This window comes from Hordeum vulgare, chromosome 3H (assembly GCF_904849725.1).
Source record: "Hordeum vulgare subsp. vulgare chromosome 3H, MorexV3_pseudomolecules_assembly, whole genome shotgun sequence".
NCBI lineage: Eukaryota > Viridiplantae > Streptophyta > Magnoliopsida > Poales > Poaceae > Hordeum > Hordeum vulgare.
The window spans coordinates 51,054,473-51,071,504 of NC_058520.1; positions in this window are offsets into that span (position 1 = coordinate 51,054,473).

A 17,032-nucleotide genomic window follows, 5' to 3' on the forward strand; every position below is an offset into this window, starting at 1 on the left:
AGAAGTCATTTGTGCTCACCAACAAACGTAGGGGCGGAGCTCGTCCAACGCACGTGGAGGTCGTTGAACAACTACACATTGAAATTCACCCGATCAACACAAATATGATGTTTTTATAAGATAATCAAAAAATATGTGACCTAACTCTTATTTTATTTTTTTCTTTTTTCCTCTTATTCTTCGTCTTCTTCTTCTTATTCTTATTTTCTTTTTTCTTTTTTCCTCTTATTCTTCTTCTCCTACTTCTTCTTTTCTTCTCTTCTTCTTCTTCTTCTTCTTCTTCTTCTTCCTCTTATTCTTATTTTCTTTTTTCCTCTTATTCTTCTTCTCCTTCTTCTTCTTTTCTTCTTGTCTTCTTCTTCTTCTTCTTCTTCTTCTTCTTCTTCTTCTTCTTCTTATTCTTCTTCTTCTTATTCTTATTTTCTTTTTTCTTTTTTCCTCTTATTCTTCTTCTTCTTCTTCTTGTTTTATTCTTCTCTTCTTCTTCTTCTTCTTCTTCTTCTTCTTATTATTATTATTATTATTTTCTTTTTTCCTCTTATTCTTCTTTTCCTCTCCTATTTTTCGTATTCTTCTTCTTCTTTCTTCTCCTTCCCTTCCTTTTCCTTCTTCTTCTTTTCCTTCTTATTCTTATTTTTTTCTTCTCCTTTCTCATTCTTCTTCTTCTTCTTTCTCCTCCTTCTTCTTATCCTTCTCCTTTCTTCACCTTCCCTTCCTTTTCCTTCTTCTTCTTCTTCTTCTTCTTTCTTCTCCTTCCCTTCCTTTTCCTTCTTCTTTTAATTTTTTTTCTTCTGCTTTCTCCTTCTTCTTCTTCTCCTTTCTCCTTCTTCTTCTTCTTCTCCTTTCTCCTTCTTCTTCTTCTCCTTTCTCCTTCTTCTTCTTATCCTTTTATCCTTTACTAAACAGGAAACTAACCTAACTAAACCTAAACTAAAACTGAACCTAAACTTAACTAATTTAACAACCTAACAAACTAGCTTAACTAACCTAATAAACTAAAAAACTAACCTAACTAATTTCACATAAATAAAAATAAGGAAAAACAAAAAATGGGGGGACTCACCGGCGGGGGCGGCTGGGGCGTCGGGGCGGCGAGGAGGACGGGTGCGACGGGGCAGTGGGGCGTCGCCGGGGGCAGTGCGGTGGCGGGGGGCAGTGGTGGCGGCGGTGGGGTGTTGTGCGGCGGTGGGGGGCAGTGGTGGCGGCGGTGGGGGCAGGTGAGGGGGCGGCGCAGGGGGTGGCGCAGGGGTCGGCGTAGGGGGCGGCGCATGGGTGGCCGGCCGCCTATGGTGCAGGAGGGAGGCACGCACGACGGTGGAGAGAGAGACAGAGTGGGGAGTGGGGTAGTGGAGCGAGGGGCTAGGGGATAACGGCCGTCAGCTTTGCCGTCTGCCCCCGGACGGCAAAGGGCCCAACGGCAGATGGCAAAGGCCAGGCGGATGGCAAAGAGCCCGTCTGTTGGACCTGGCCAGGCCCAAGGTCTAGTGGGACCCATCTGCCCTCTTTGCCGTCTACCCTAGGTCTCTTTGCCATCCGCAGGCAGATGGCAAAGCCCTGGCCGATGGCAAACATTCTTTTTACCATCAGTGAGCCCTTTACCGTCCGCTTTAGGTCAGCTGACGGCAAAGAGCTTCTTTGCCATCAGCCAGCAGACGGCAAAGAACTGGCTGATGGCAAATTACTGGATTCCAATAGTGAACATCTGTATCAGCACCATCTCCTCTCCAATCCCTAGTTGATCTCTTGTAATCAATCTCTGTCTCACGACTCCGATTGGTACTTGTAAGGTTGCTAGTAGTGTTGATTACTCTTTGTAGTTGATGCTAGTTGGATTACTTGGTGGAAGAGTTTATGTTCAGATCCTTGATGCTATTCATTACACCTCTGATCATGATTATGATTATGTTTTGTGAGTAGTTACTTTTGTTCCTGAGGACATGGGATAAGTCATGTTAATAATAGTCATGTGAATTTGATATTTGTTCGGTATTTTGATATGATGTATGTTGTTTTTCCTCTAGTGGTGTTATGTGAACGTCGACTACATAACACTTCACCATATTTGGGACTAGAGGAAGGCATTGGGAAGTAGTAAGTAGATGATGGGTTGCTGGAGTGACAGAAGCTTAAACCCCTGTCTATGCGTTGCTTCGTGAGGGGCTGATTTGGATCCACTAGTTTAATGCTATGGTTAGACTTTGTCTTAATTCTTCTTTTGTAGTTGTGGATGCTTGCGAGAGAGGTTAATAATAAGTGGGATTCTTGTCCAAGTAAGGGCAGTACCCAAGCGCCGGTCCACCCACATACCAAACTATCAAAGCAACGAACGCGAATCATATGAACATGATGAAACTAGCATGACAGAAATTCCCGTGTGTCCTCGGCAGCGTTTTTCCTCCTATAAGACTTTGTTCAGGCGTGTCCCTTGCTGAAAAGGGGATTGGGCCACTTGTTGCACCATTGCTACTAATTGTTACTTTTTGCTTGCTACGTTTCACCTCACTACACCATCACTTGTTACCGCTACTTTCAGTGCTTGCAGTTATTACCTTGCTGAAATCCGTTTATCAGAGCCTTCTGCTCCTCGTTGGGTTCGACACTCTTACTTATCGATTGATGCCCTATACTTGTGGGTCATCAAGACTCTTTTATGTCGCCGTTGCCGGGGAGTGAAGCGCCTTTGGTAAGTGGAAATTGGTAAGGAAACATCTATATACTGTGCTGAAATTTATTGTCACTTGTCACTATGGAAATTGTTCCTTTGAGGAGTTTGTTCGGGGTATCTTCACCACGAACGGAAGCAGGAGGAGTTGTTGCTCAACCTTAGGTACCTACTGAAAATATCTTTTATGAAATTCCTTCGGGTATGCTTGAGAAACTGCTGGCTAATCCTTTCATAGGAGATGGAACTTCACATCCAGACTTGCATCTGATCTATGTAGATGAAGTTAGTGGTTTATTTAAGCTTGCAGGTTTGCCCGAGGATGAGGTAAAGAAGAAAGTCTTTCCTTTATCTTTGAAGGATAAGGCGTTGGCATGGTATAGGCTATGTGATGATACTGGATCATGGGGCTACAATCGGTTGAAATTGGAATTTTATCAAAAGTTCTATCCTATGCATTTAGTACATCGTGATCGGAACTTTATTTATAACTTTTGGCCTCGTGATAGGGAAAACGTAGCTCAAGCTTGGGGGAGGCTTAAATCAATGCTATACTCATGCCCCAATCAGGAGGTCTCGAGAGAAATCATCACTCAAAACTTTTATGCTCGGCTTTCTCATGAAGATCGTACCATGCTTGACACTTCTTGTACCGGTTCTTTTATGAAGAAGGATATTGATCACAAGTGGAATTTATTGGAAAGAATCAAATGAAACTCTGAAGATTAGGAGCTGGAGGAAGGTAAGGAGTCAGGTATGAATTTCCAGTTTGATTGCGTTAAATCTTTTGTTGAGACAAACACTTCTAGAGATTTTAGCGCTAAGTATGGACTTGACTCTGAGATAGCAGCTTCTCTATGTGAATCTTTTGCTGCTCATGTTGATCTTCCCAAAGAGAAGTGGTTTAAATATCATCCTCCTGTAGAAAGCAACATAGCCAAAACCAATCTAGTTGAGGATAAAGTCATTGCTTTTAGTGATCCTGTTGTTCCTTGTGCTTACACTGAGAAACCACCATACCCTGCTAGGATAAAGGATTATTCTAAAGCTCCAACTGTGATACGTAGGGGTTACATTAGACCACTTGCACCTCCTGAGGAGATTAGAGTTGAACCTAATGTTGCTATTATCAAATATCTCTTAGCCTAAGACATAGATGGGCATGTTATAAAATTCTGTGAGGACTCCGCTAGAATTGCTAAACCTCACGCGAAAGACAAACACGGACCTGTAGTTGGCCTGCCCGTTGTTTCCGTCAATATAGGAGATCACTGTTACCATGGTTTATGTGATATGGGAGCTAGTGTTAGTGCAATACCCCGTTCTCTATATGATGAAATCAAAGATGAGATTGCACCTGCTGAGTTAGAACCCATTGATGTCACTATTATGCTAGCTAATAGAAACACTATCTTCCCTCTGGGAATTGTGAGAGATGTAGAAGTCCTGTGTGGTAAGACGAAGTATCCTACTGATTTCCTCGTCCTTGGTACTGCACAAGATAGCTTTTGTCCCATCATATTTGGTAGACCCTTTCTCAACACTGTCAACGCTCACATTGATTGCACTAAGCAGACGGTCACTGTTAGTTTCGAGGGTCTGTCTCATGAATTTAACTCCTCCAAGTTTGGAAGACAACCCCATGAAAGAGATGTCGGGACCCCGATACTAAGCCATGGGAATCCAGCCTGTAACACATTGCATCCCTTTGCGGTCTCACGCACGGTTAACTCCACGGCTGCAGCCTTACCTTAGCCAGGACCGTTTGCGCCTTTTGACTCACGTATGCAATTGTGTCGCTAGCATTCCAATGTCAAAGAACCCGGATCGACAAGTCTAGTCATAAACCAAAGTGACAGTACCGCACAAGGACAGGCATACATGACCCAACAAAGCAGGTGTCGGTCACCAGTGAGTGTAGACGAGTCGTAGCAAGCTACAAGGACTCCATTACATCGCGTGACATTTCCCCAAAGGGGACAAACACAGCAGCTAAGAAGGACACATGCCGGTCAACCAATGTGTCCAGAGTAGTAACGAGCTACCATGGCTCGTTGGATCACAAAGGGGCATTTCCCTATAAGGAGTGCTACTAAAGTTCACGGCTAGGTAATCGAACCCCATACATATCAAGTACGACACACGTACGCATGGCATACCGATATGTATAGATACATCGATGGAATCACAACATAACCATAAACATACAAGCTTTATTTAAGAGGCTCGGAAGAGCCACACATAAAATATTACACAGTAAGGGTCTCACGACCCATCATAGCAGTCAGTCAGTTACAAGCCAGCGGAAGTGTTTAAAACTGTCTGAGTACAGACAGGTGCAACTAGAAGGCACATGGCCTGACTATACTACAGACCCAACCTAGGGCCAGATCGTAGCTGGGACACCAGCTACTCGTCGTCGTCGATGTCTATGAAGAACCTACCATTAGGGTCATTAGCAACCTCTGCAACATTTATTAAGCAAACATGAGTACGGAGGTACTCAGCAAGACTTTAGGATAACTAACTACTCATGCAATGTATCAATAAGGTATGGTGGGGTTTCATGCGGAAAGCCATCATTTGACTCGTGGCTAGACAACTTGCATTTTTAAATAATTTTGACAACTTGATTTCTCGCACACGAGTCAACTAACACCACAACAATACTCCATCGTGGAATCATTCCGTCTCCATACAGAAATGCCGTCCACGACACTCACGCTTATCTTGACAATTTTATGAGTAGCCAATTAAGTTATCTATGGACAACATATGTCTCCTAGTAGTCCATATCCGCGGACGCGGCTATTCGAATAGATCATAACCCTGCAGGGGTGTACTTCGTCACACACGCTCTCGCCACTTATCGCCATGTGCACGTCATGCACCTCGGAAACCTTCAAGCGGAAGCCCAGCGAGGGAGTCGGCCACGACCGTTAACCACACTAGTACCTAGTCCAGGTTTATCGCCTATCTGAGAGTAACCCGTACGGAAGTCCGGCCGAGGTTTCCGTCACGGCCGCAAACGATGTGCGCAGGGTTCCCAAGCCCACCATCCGGGTGCCACTTGGTACACTGTGCCACTGCCTACCGCATCACAGCCCACCTCTCAGGTCAGCACCATGCACAGCCTCCAGCATGACTATAAACACCAGAAACTACTTGCAACTCCTGGACCGAGTACTAAGCGATTAATAAGTCGAGCGGAGTCATATTTCAGGGCCCAACATGTGGTAGTATCTCGTCTTGGATTACATACACGGAACTCAGTTCCTAAGGACGGTTCCAATGAAATAACCCGCCATGTACTCCTAGACGGCCTTTCACCGATACCTATACCAAATCAGGTTCAACACACAACCTTTTCTTACCGAACACATTCTCACAATTCTGTTCATCTCCCAGATGACAGACCATACACAACTCTAAGCATAGCATGCATAGCAGGATAAGGCACATCATGGCTCAAGCAACTACCAGGTATGCTAGGTTGCAAGGTTCAGCTATTTAGTGTGACAAGGATAGGTCATGCAAAGGAAGTGGGTTCAACTAACGTGGCAAAAGCATTTGAAGCATGTGATCCTAATGCAATAAGTAAGTACAGGAGCAAGAACATGGGATTTATCGGGATGATAAAAAATGGTTGCTTGCCTTGTTGCTCAGAGGAGTGATAATATCCGTGAGACGGATATTCGGTGGAATCCGGGGGAGTGGAGCCTACCGAAAGTAATGACAACAACCAATATCAAACATATGCAATCAAGATGATGCATGAGCATGGCATGAGAATGCAAGATGGTAAACTATTATAGATAACATGTATTAGGTTTGTAGTTGATTTGAATCAAATTCAAATACCACTTCAAACGAGGTATTCTCGGATACCATTTTAATTGATTCGACCTGATGCTCAGATCAACTTGCTTTTTACATGCATGGGATGACATGTTAGGTTGCTGGTTTGTAATTAGGACAGTGTTTGATCATGTCATTTATAGTGAAATTTAAACATTTTCCAAAGTCCATCTACAAAGTATTTATAAGAATTAACTTATTCATTAATCTACATGTTTGGGTTCTGTAACATTTTCAGACATGTTTGAAAATGACATAGTCAGATTCCTTGAATTTTTCTGATACTTTTTCATATATAAATTATTGTCATTGGAGTTACAGATTAATTTCTATGAATTTTAGAAGTTTTGGTATTTTTCTGGAATTCTTTTAAATCCACAAATGCATATACTGCATCAGCCATACGTCAGCATGACCTCAGCAGGTCAAAGGCGCCAGCCCTGGTCAAACCTGGCGGCTGGGCCCCACATGTAAGTGGCTCTGGGTTACTGACTTTGTTTCTGATTTAAATTTTACTAATTAAACGCGTGGGGCCTCATGTCAGTGCCTCATTAGGTTAGCTAGATAGGGAGGTTAGCGCTAATGACGGCAACGTCATCCTGCCGGAGAGCTGCCGGCGACGACCACATCCGACGGCAGCACCTCGCCGGAATCGGCAAACAGCGACGGTTGGCCGCGCGGAGACCACCAGGAGGTAGCTCGCGTTGGGCCGCATCCATTCCCGTACGTTTGAGGGCGAGGGGGTCGCCGGAGACGACAGGAGCAGCGACGAAGCGGCGGCCCGTGCTCGGCAAGATGGGGTCGAGGACAGGGATGCGAGGGGGAAGAATTGGGGGTGGCTATGGTTTCCTGGGAGCTCCCTGAGCACGCTGATGTGCTCAGCAGCGACGCTCGGGGGGGGGGGGGGCGCTAGCCACGGGGCGCCATGGCCGGCGGCAGGAGCTCGGGCTCCATGGCGGGAGGGGGCTAGAGGAAGGGGGCTCGACGGAAAGAGGGGGGAAAGGAAGAAGAGCTCACGGCGGATCCAGGGAGGTAGGCGGCTGGCTCGAGGACGACCTGTGGCCGGTGGATCGACGTCGGCTTCCGGCGGCCTTCGGTGGTGTTGGCGTGGGGAGACAGATGAGAGAGACAGATCCGGGGAAAGGAATGAGGAGGAGGGGATTGGAACGGCTCTCCTGAGCTTATCCTAGCCACCAAGTCGGCGGGGAGGCCAGGCAGGCACGAGGCGTGGCGCCCCTGGCCATGCGCCGTGGCGAGCTTCTCCTCTGTCTTCTGGCACGAGGAATAAGACGCCTAAGCCCCTCGTGGGCTGGGCCAGGCGACAGGTAGTTCTTTTCTCTTTTTTTCTGTTTTGTTTCTGTTTTGCTATTTCATTGGTTTACTATTTATTTCAGCTCCCAAATAGTTTGTAAAAACTATTTTGAACACCCCAGAATATTTGTTGGAATATTTCCAACCATTCCTAAAGTTTTCAACATTTTTGAAAGCTTAAAGTTTCTGATTTCAAATTTAAAACTTGAAACCAGTAGCTTTTCCATTTATTTAAAATGCCAAGATTATAAAATAAATGGTTTCCTTTATTGCTTATTTGTTTCCAAGAATTAACAGAAAGATTGAACTTTTCTTGAGGCCATTTTGGGTTCATTGATTTTAACGAGTTTGGAATTTCCTTTAATTTGAGAAGTGACTAGGGTTTGTTGAATTTTTCTTCACCACTTACTTTGTTCTTGTTGAAAATTTCCTAGATGCAATGCAAGAAAACATGAGCACAAAGCTAACTTGATTAAGGTGTCAGGGATGTGACAAGTGAGTCGTCTGGTAGGGATGAAATCATTGCTCTTGCCTCTATTGCCATACCTCCTACGGATCCTTTAGAGCAATATCTTCTTGAGCATGAAAATGATATGCATATGGAGGAGAGAGATAAGATAGATAAAATTGTCTTAGAACAATATCCTATTCTCAAGAATAATGTGCCTGTTGAACTGCTTGGCGATCCGCCCCACCAAAACGTGATCATGTGTTCGAGCTTAAACAGTTGCCTGATACTCTTAAGTATGCCTATCTTGATGAGAAGGAGATATATCATGTCATTATTAGCCCTCCTTTCAGAGCACGATGATAAGAAGCTACTAAGAACTCTGAGGAAGCACCGTGCTGCTATTGGATATACTCTTGATGATCTTAAGGGTATTTGTCCTACTCTATGTCGGCACAAGATTAAAACCGATCCTGACTTTAAACCAGTTGCTGATCATCAAAGGAGATTAAATCCTAAGATGAAAGAGGTCGTTAGAAAAGAAATATTAAAGCTTCTGGAAGCAGGAATCATTTATCCTGTTGCTCATAGTGATTGGGTAAGTCTAGTACATTGCGTACCTAAGAAGGGAGGTATCACCGTCGTTCCTAATGATAAGGATGAACTAATCCCACAAAGGATTATTACCGGCTATAGAATGGTGATAGACTTCCGGAAACTGAACAAGGCAACCAGGAAAGATCATTATCCTTTGTCGTTCATCGACCAAATGCTAGAAAGGCTATCCAAACACACACACTTCTGCTTTCTAGACGGTTATTCAGGTTTCTCGCAAATACCTGTTGCACAATCTGATCAAGAGAAAACCACTTTCACTTGTCCCTTGGGTACCTTTGCTTATAGACGTATGCCTTTTGGCTTATGCAATACACGTGCCACCTTCCAAAGATGTATGATGGCTATATTCTCTGACTTTTGTGAAAAGATTGTCGAGGTTTTCATGGATGACTTCTCTATTTACGTGTCTTCCTTTGACGATTGCCTCAACAACCTTGATCGAGTCTTACAGAGATGCGAAGATACCAACCTCGTCTTGAATTGGGAGAAGTGCCACTTTATGGTTAATGAAGGTATCGTCTTAGGACACAAAATTTCTGAGAGAGGCATTGAAGTTGATAAGGCTAAGGTTGATGCAATTGAGAAAATGCCTTGCCCCATAGATATCTGAGGTATACGAAGTTTCCTAGGTCATGCTGGGTTCTATAGAAGGTTCGTTAAAGACTTCTCTTAGATTTCTAGGCCTCTTACCAACCTCTTGTAGAAGGATGTTCCTTTTGTTTTTGATGAGGATTGTGAGGAAGCCTTTGAAATACTTAAGAAGGCTTTGATAACCGCACCTATTGTTCAACCACCCGACTGGAACTTGCCCTTCGAAATCATGTGTAACGCTAGTGATTATGCTGATGGTGTTGTTCTAGGACAAAGAGTTGACAAGAAGTTGAATGTTATTCACTATGCTAGTAAAACTCTAGACAGTGCCCAAAGAAACTATGCCACTACGGAGAAGGAATTTTTAGTAGTCGTGTTTGCATGTGAAAAGTTTAGATCTTATATAGTTGACTCAAAAGTCACTATTCATGCTGATCATGCTGCTATTAAGTACCTTATGGAGAAGAAGGACGCTAAGCCTAGGCTGATCAGATGGGTTCTCCTGCTACAGGAATTTGATTTGCACGTCGTTGACCGAAATGGTGCTGATAACCCCATAGCAGATACCTTTTCTAGGCTAGAGAATGTCCTTGATGACCCACTACCTATTGATGACAGCTTTCCTGATGAGAAATTAATGTCATCCGCACTTCACATAGTGCACCGTGGTATGCCGATTATGCAGACTATATCGTAGCCAAATACATACCACCCAGTTTCACCTATCAGCAAAAGAAGAAATTCTTCTTTGATTTGAGACACTACTTCTGGGATGATCCTCACCTTTATAACGAAGGAGTAGATGGTATTATTAGACGTTGTGTGCCTGAACATGAACAGGGACAGGTCCTGCAGAAGTGTCATTCCGAAGCCTACCAGAAGTGTCATCCTGCCGGAGAGCTGCCGGCGACTACCACATCCGACGGCAGCACCTCGCCGGAATTGGCAAACGGCGACGGTTGGACGCGCGGAGACCACCAGGAGGTAGCTCGCATTGGGCCGCATCCATTCCCGTAGGTTTGAGGGCGAGGGGGTCGCCGGAGACGACAGGAGCAGCGACGGAGCGGCAGCCCGTGCTCGGCAAGATGGGGTCAAGGCCAGGGATGCGAGGGGGAAGAATTGGGGGTGGCTACGGTTTCCTCGGAGCTCCCTGAGCACGCTGATGTGCTCAGCAGCGACGCTCGGGGGGGGGGGGGGGCTAGCCACGGGGCGCCATGGCCGGCGGCAGGAGCTCGGGCTCCATGGCGGGAGGGGGCTAGAGGAAGGGGGGCTCGACGGAAAGAGGGGGGGAAAGGAAGAAGAGCTCACGGCGGATCCAGGGAGGTAGGCGGCTGGCTCGAGGACGACCTGTGGCCGGCGGATCGACGTCGGCTTCCGGCGGCCTTCGGTGGTGTTGGCATGGGGAGACAGACGAGAGAGACAGATCCGGGGAAAGGAATGAGGAGGGGATTGGAACGGCTTTCTCGAGCTTATCCTAGCCACCAGGTCGGCGGGGAGGCCAGGCAGGAAGGAGGCGTGGCACCCCTGGCCATGCGCCGTGGCGAGCTTCTCCTCTGCCTTCTGGCAGGAGGAAGAAGACGCCTAAGCCCCTGGTGGGCTGGGCCAGGCGACAGGTAGTTCTTTTCTCTTTTTTTTTTCTGTTTTGATTCTGATTTGCTATTTCATTGATTTACTATTTATTTCAGCTCCCAAATAGTTTGTAAAAACTATTTTGAACACCCCAGAATATTTGTTGGAATATTTCCAACCATTCCTAAAGTTTTCAACATTTTTGAAAGCTTAAAGTTTCTGATTTCAAATTTAAAACTTGAAACCAGTAGCCTTACATTTATTTAAAATGCCAAGAGTATAAAATAAATGGTTTCCTTTATTTCTTATTTGTTTCCAAGAATTAACAGAAAGATTGAACTTTTCTTGGGGCCATTTTGGGTTCATTGATTTTAACTAGTTTGGAATTTCCTTTAATTTGAGAAGTGGCTAGGGTTTGTTGAATTTTTCTTCACCACTTACTTTGTTCTTGTTGAAAATTTCCTAGATGCAATGCAAGAAAACATGAGCGCAAAGCTAACTTGATTAAGGTGTCAGGGATGTGGCAACTCACCCCCACTCAAAAGAATCTCGTCTCGAGATTTAGAAGTCGTCGGAAATAACGCAGGATACTCAAGTCGGAGACGGTCCTCTCTTTCCCAAGTTGCCTCCTTTTCAGAATGATTTGACCATTGAACTTTAAGAAACTTAAGGTTTCGACGTCGAGTGGTACGCTCAGTTTGATCAAGAATACACACGGGGTATTCTTGGTATGAAAGGTTATCTTGGAGATCAAGCGTTTCGTGGTCCACTTCATGGATAGGATCCGAAAAGCAATGCCTGAGTTGTGAGACGTGGAAGACATCATGAACCTTGGAAAGATGTGGAGGAAGTTCCAACTGGTAGGCAACTTCTCCTCATTTGGCAAGAATGCGAAAAGGACCAATGTAATGAGGAGCCAATTTACCCTTGATACCGAATCGATGCGTACCCTTCAAAGGTGTAACCCGAAGGTAAGTCTTCTCGTCAACTTCAAAGGTCACAGCCTTATGATGACGATCATATTGGCTCTTTTGACGAGACTGGGCTGTTTTCAACTTTTCACGAATAATGCGAACCCGCTCTTCTGCATCCTGGATCATATCCGGGCCAAAGAGTTGCCTCTCTCCGGTTTCTGACCAATTAAGAGGTGTTCGACATCTTCGTCCATAGAGAACTTCAAAAGGAGCTTTGCCCAAGCTTGATTGATAACTATTGTTATAACCGAATTCGGCGAATGGAAGGCACTTCTCCCAATTCATACCGAACGATATAATACAAGCTCGGAGCATATCTTCTAGGATTTGATTCACTCTTTCTACTTGACCACTTGATTGAGGATGGAAAGCAGTGCTAGAAGATAAGTGAGTCCCCATGGCCTTCTGAAAACTTTCCCAGAAGCAAGTAGTAAAGATACTCCCACGGTCCGAGTTAATCTCCAAGGGTACACCATGAAGAGACACTATTCGAGAGATATATAACTCTGCTAGCTGGCTAGCTGTTATACTCTCACGAACGGGAAGAAAATGAGCCACTTTGGAAAGACGGTCAATGACCACAAAGATAGCATTATTTCCTTTCTTGGTCTTGGGAAATCCGGTAATGAAATCCATACTAACTTTATCCCATTTCCATTCAGGAATAGCTAGAGGTTGAAGGGTGCCAGCAGGCCTTTGATGTTCTGCCTTAACTCGACGACAAACGTCGCAGTTTGCAACGAACTCAGCAATTTCTCTCTTCATCCTAGTCCACCTGAACCTCTGGCGTAGGTCCTGATACATCTTAGTACTACCGGGATGAATGGTGAGAGGAGAATCATGGGCCTCCTTAAGGATTAATTGCCTTAGATGTGGGTTCTTAGGAACCACTAGACGATTCTGGAAGAACACAACACCTTGATCGTTCATGGAAAATTCTTTAGCGTTTCCGCTAAAAATATTCTCCTTGATCCGTGATATACCCTTGTCACGCTTTTGGCCAGCTATAATTTGATCCTTAAGGGTAGGCTTCGCCACCAGGGTAGAATGGAATCCTTGAGGAACAATATGAAGATTCAACTTCTGAAAATCCTCATAGAGATGTGGTTGACCTTGTTGTAGCATCAAATTGTTACAATAAGATTTACGACTTAGTGCATCGGCCATAACATTGGCCTTCCCCGGGTGTAAGTTATCCCTAAGTCATAATCCGAGATCAACTCAACCCATCGTCTTTGCCTGAGATTCAAATCCGGCTGGGTGAAGATATATTTCAGACTTTGGTGATCGGTGAATATTTTGCAACGATTACCCAGAAGGTAATGTCGCCAGGTTTTTAGTGCATGGACCACAGCTGCAAGCTCAAGGTCATGTGTGGGATAATTATCCTCATGTGGACGCAACTCTCGAGATGCGTATGCGATCACATGACGATCTTGCATGAGAATGCAACCTAATCCTTGTCGTGAGGCGTCGCAATAGATAACAAAGTCCTTAGAAAAATCTGGTGGTAGCAACACAGGTGCGGAAGTGAGGCGTCTTTTCAATTCCTCAAAACTATGCTCACACTGTGGTGTCCACTCGACCTTTTTATCCTTCTTGAGGAGTTCAGTTAGAGGCTTTGCAACCTTGGAGAAATTCTCGACAAAGCGGCGACAATAGCTCGCTAGACCAAGAAAACTCCTAACTTGCTTAACCGATTCAGGTTGAGTCCAATCAAGGACAGCTTGAACTCTCTCGGGATTGACAGCAATACCCTTACCAGAGATTACGTGACCTAGATAGGTCACTTCTGGTAACCAAAATTCACATTTTGAAAACTTGGCATAAAGGCGATGCTCTCGAAGTTTCATCAATACCAGCCTTAGATGCTCGGCATGTTCTTGTTCGTTCTTCGAGTAGATGAGAATATCATCGAGGTATACCACGACGAATTTATCCAAATACTCCATGAAGATTGAATTCATCAAACGATAGAAGGTGGCTGGGGCATTGGTTAAACCGAAGGACATGACGGTGTACTCGTATTGGCCATAACGAGTAACAAAAGCCGTTTTTGGAATGTCCCCGTTCTTGATCTTGATTTGATGGTATCCCAACCTCAAATCCATTTTGGAGAAGATTGAGGACCCAACGAGCTGATCGTACAGGTCGTTGATCCTGGGGAGCGGATACTTGTTCTTTATGGTGACCAGATTAACTGGTCGGTAATCTAGAACCATCCGATCCGTTCCGTCTTTCTTCTTGACGAAGAGGACGGGGCAAGCCCAAGGAGAAGAGCTAGGACGAATGAAACCTTTATTCAAGGCCTCATCTAGTTGCTTATTAAGTTCAGCTAGCTCCAGGGGTGCCATCTTATATGGTCTTCTGGATATTGGGACAGTTCCCGGAACAAGATCTATCACAAACTCTACATCTCTGTCAGGTGGAATTCCTGGTAGTTCCTCTGGAAAAACATCCGGGAAGTCACGGACTACCGGAATGTCTTCAAGTTCCGGAAGAGGGTTGGCATTTAGGGAAGAAAGTTGGCATTTGGCAACTCTAGTAGAGACATTTACTATCTCACCCGAGGGATGGGTAAGCTGAACATTTCTAGAATGAGTATCAATCTTGGCATAATGATCTGACAACCAGTCCATACCCAAGATGATATTAATATCCGAAGATTTCAAGGCTAACAATGAGGCTAGAAAAACTAGCCTGTCTACTAGAATTTCATTGTCATAGGTTATCCTAGAGGTTTGCCATTTACTACCAGGAGTTTGGACAACCAATGGAATTGGCATATCACAAAAAGACATGTTATGCAACTGTGCATAACTTTCTGAAATGAAGGAATGAGAAGACCCAGTGTCAAAGAGAACAGACGCTCGGTGATAATTGACAAGAAGCATACCCAGTATGACATCGGGATCCTCTGCAGCTTCTTCTGCTGAGACATAGTTCACACGGACACGTGCAGGAGTTGGCTTCACATAGTAAGCTTTGCCCGACTTGCCTTGCCCGACGGACTTTCCGGGTTGCTTGGCACCCACATTTTGAGGACACTCACGCGAATAGTGCCCTGGTTCTCCACACTTGTAGCATATCACTTGGTTGGCACGTGGTGTAGCATTGCTAGCTGGACCACCATAGGTTTTTGCTAGAGGGTTGGGCTGATTCGTCTGAGGCGCCACGTAGGATGGCCTCGGAGTGTATCTTGGCAGCAGGGAACTGTTCGGAACCCACAGCCTGCGTTTTGGGAACGCGGAACCAGAAGACGAGCCATAGTCACGGGAGTGCTTCCTTGTGGCTTCAAAATCAGAATGACCAGTCTGGCACTGATCGCCTTGTTGACCAGGGTTTGAAAGCTTGCACACTCATGGGGGCGCAGATCACGACGACGCTCAGGGCTCAGACCCTTATAGAACCTTGCTTGCTTCTTGGCGTCAGTAGACACCTCCTCTATTGCATAGCAGGCGAGGTTACCGAACTCGCGGCTATAGGCATCCACGGTCAACTTGCCCTGAGTGAAGGCACAGAACTCCTCTCTCTTTCTGTCTATTAGGCCCTCTGGAATATGGTGCAGACGAAAAGCTGCACTGAAGTCTGCCCATGTGGCTGCTGGTTTAGCGGGACGCGTAGCTTCAAAGTTCACCCACCATAGATTGGCGGGTTCTTCCAGGAAATACGCCGCAAAGGTCACCTTGTCGTCCTCAGAAACATTCGCAGAGCGAATCTTGCGTGCGATGCTGCACAGCCAGTCATCAGCGTCAAGGGGATCGACAGAATGATAAAACTTTGGAGGATTCAGCTTCACGAAGTCGTTGAGGGACACTTCAGCATTCCTAGGCTGACGAGCCGTATTCTGTTCAATACTTTCTAACAGTCGGTTGGTCTCCCTTTTGTTTCTCTCTGCCTCAAGCATAACTTCCGCCAGAGAGGGCGGGTGAGGCAGGTCTTCCTGCGACGCTTGACTACCCTCGCCTTGCTCATGAGCAGGGGCATGGTTCAACCTGGTGAACACCATCCTGACAAACAAACTCACAGCTTAGACCAATATCATGTCAATACTAGCTATGGATTAAGAATGTACTGAACACACGGAATGCGGAAATGAATATCCGAACAGCATGGTAACAAGCAACTGCTATATATAGACCATGGTTCATACACACCCTTACATAGTTCAGTATAACCTTAACCGAAGAGCAAACTACTGAAATTATGAAACTACTCATCAAAGGCTTACAAGCTTCCTATACATTATTTATCTAGGCCTCCGGAATTCATTTCACATCACAGGCATACTTCACACGTCACGCATGACTGTGAACGTACAGCTACTACCATACTATCCTTCCGCTCACAGCTCAGGCATCCGCATAGAACATCTCATATAAATTACCTCCATGACGTGGAAGCTCAACCTGCGGATCAGGAAACACTCTAGCCCGAGATCCCTGGGATCCATAAAGACACGGATGTGGCCTTGGTCCCCTGACTGGTGGTAAGAGGGGTCCCCGAAGAGGGGTGACTCCTCCTATAGCTGGCCAGTCAACGTGGGCCGGAAGATGGGTCCTAAGAGGGTTCAGCATCTCCATATCTCCGTACCCTGTCTGGACTACCAGTGCTAGCTGCGTCAAAGCCGTCCACAGACGGGCACGGGTAGCATAAAGCTCCATGCGGAGAGCACGAGCATCCCTGTCTATGTTCTCTAGCATGTCAACAGTGGACTGCAGAAGTGCATCCTCCATAGAAGAATCAAAATAGACTCGGCTGAGGTATCCCTCTTCACCAGGCTGAGAGGCCGGAACATAGCAGAATTCTGAATTCTGCAGCAGTGCATGACTCGCCCTCATAATGGTCATCATTGAATAGGCAGCATCTTGTACTACCATGTCAACAGTGACTCCAACCCATAGGACCAATGGATTGGCTTCTCAGCTCCAGGGTAGTCTGGAAATACCCTGACAGTGCAGATATACTGCCTCTGGTTGAAGTCTCGGTATTGTTCCTCCA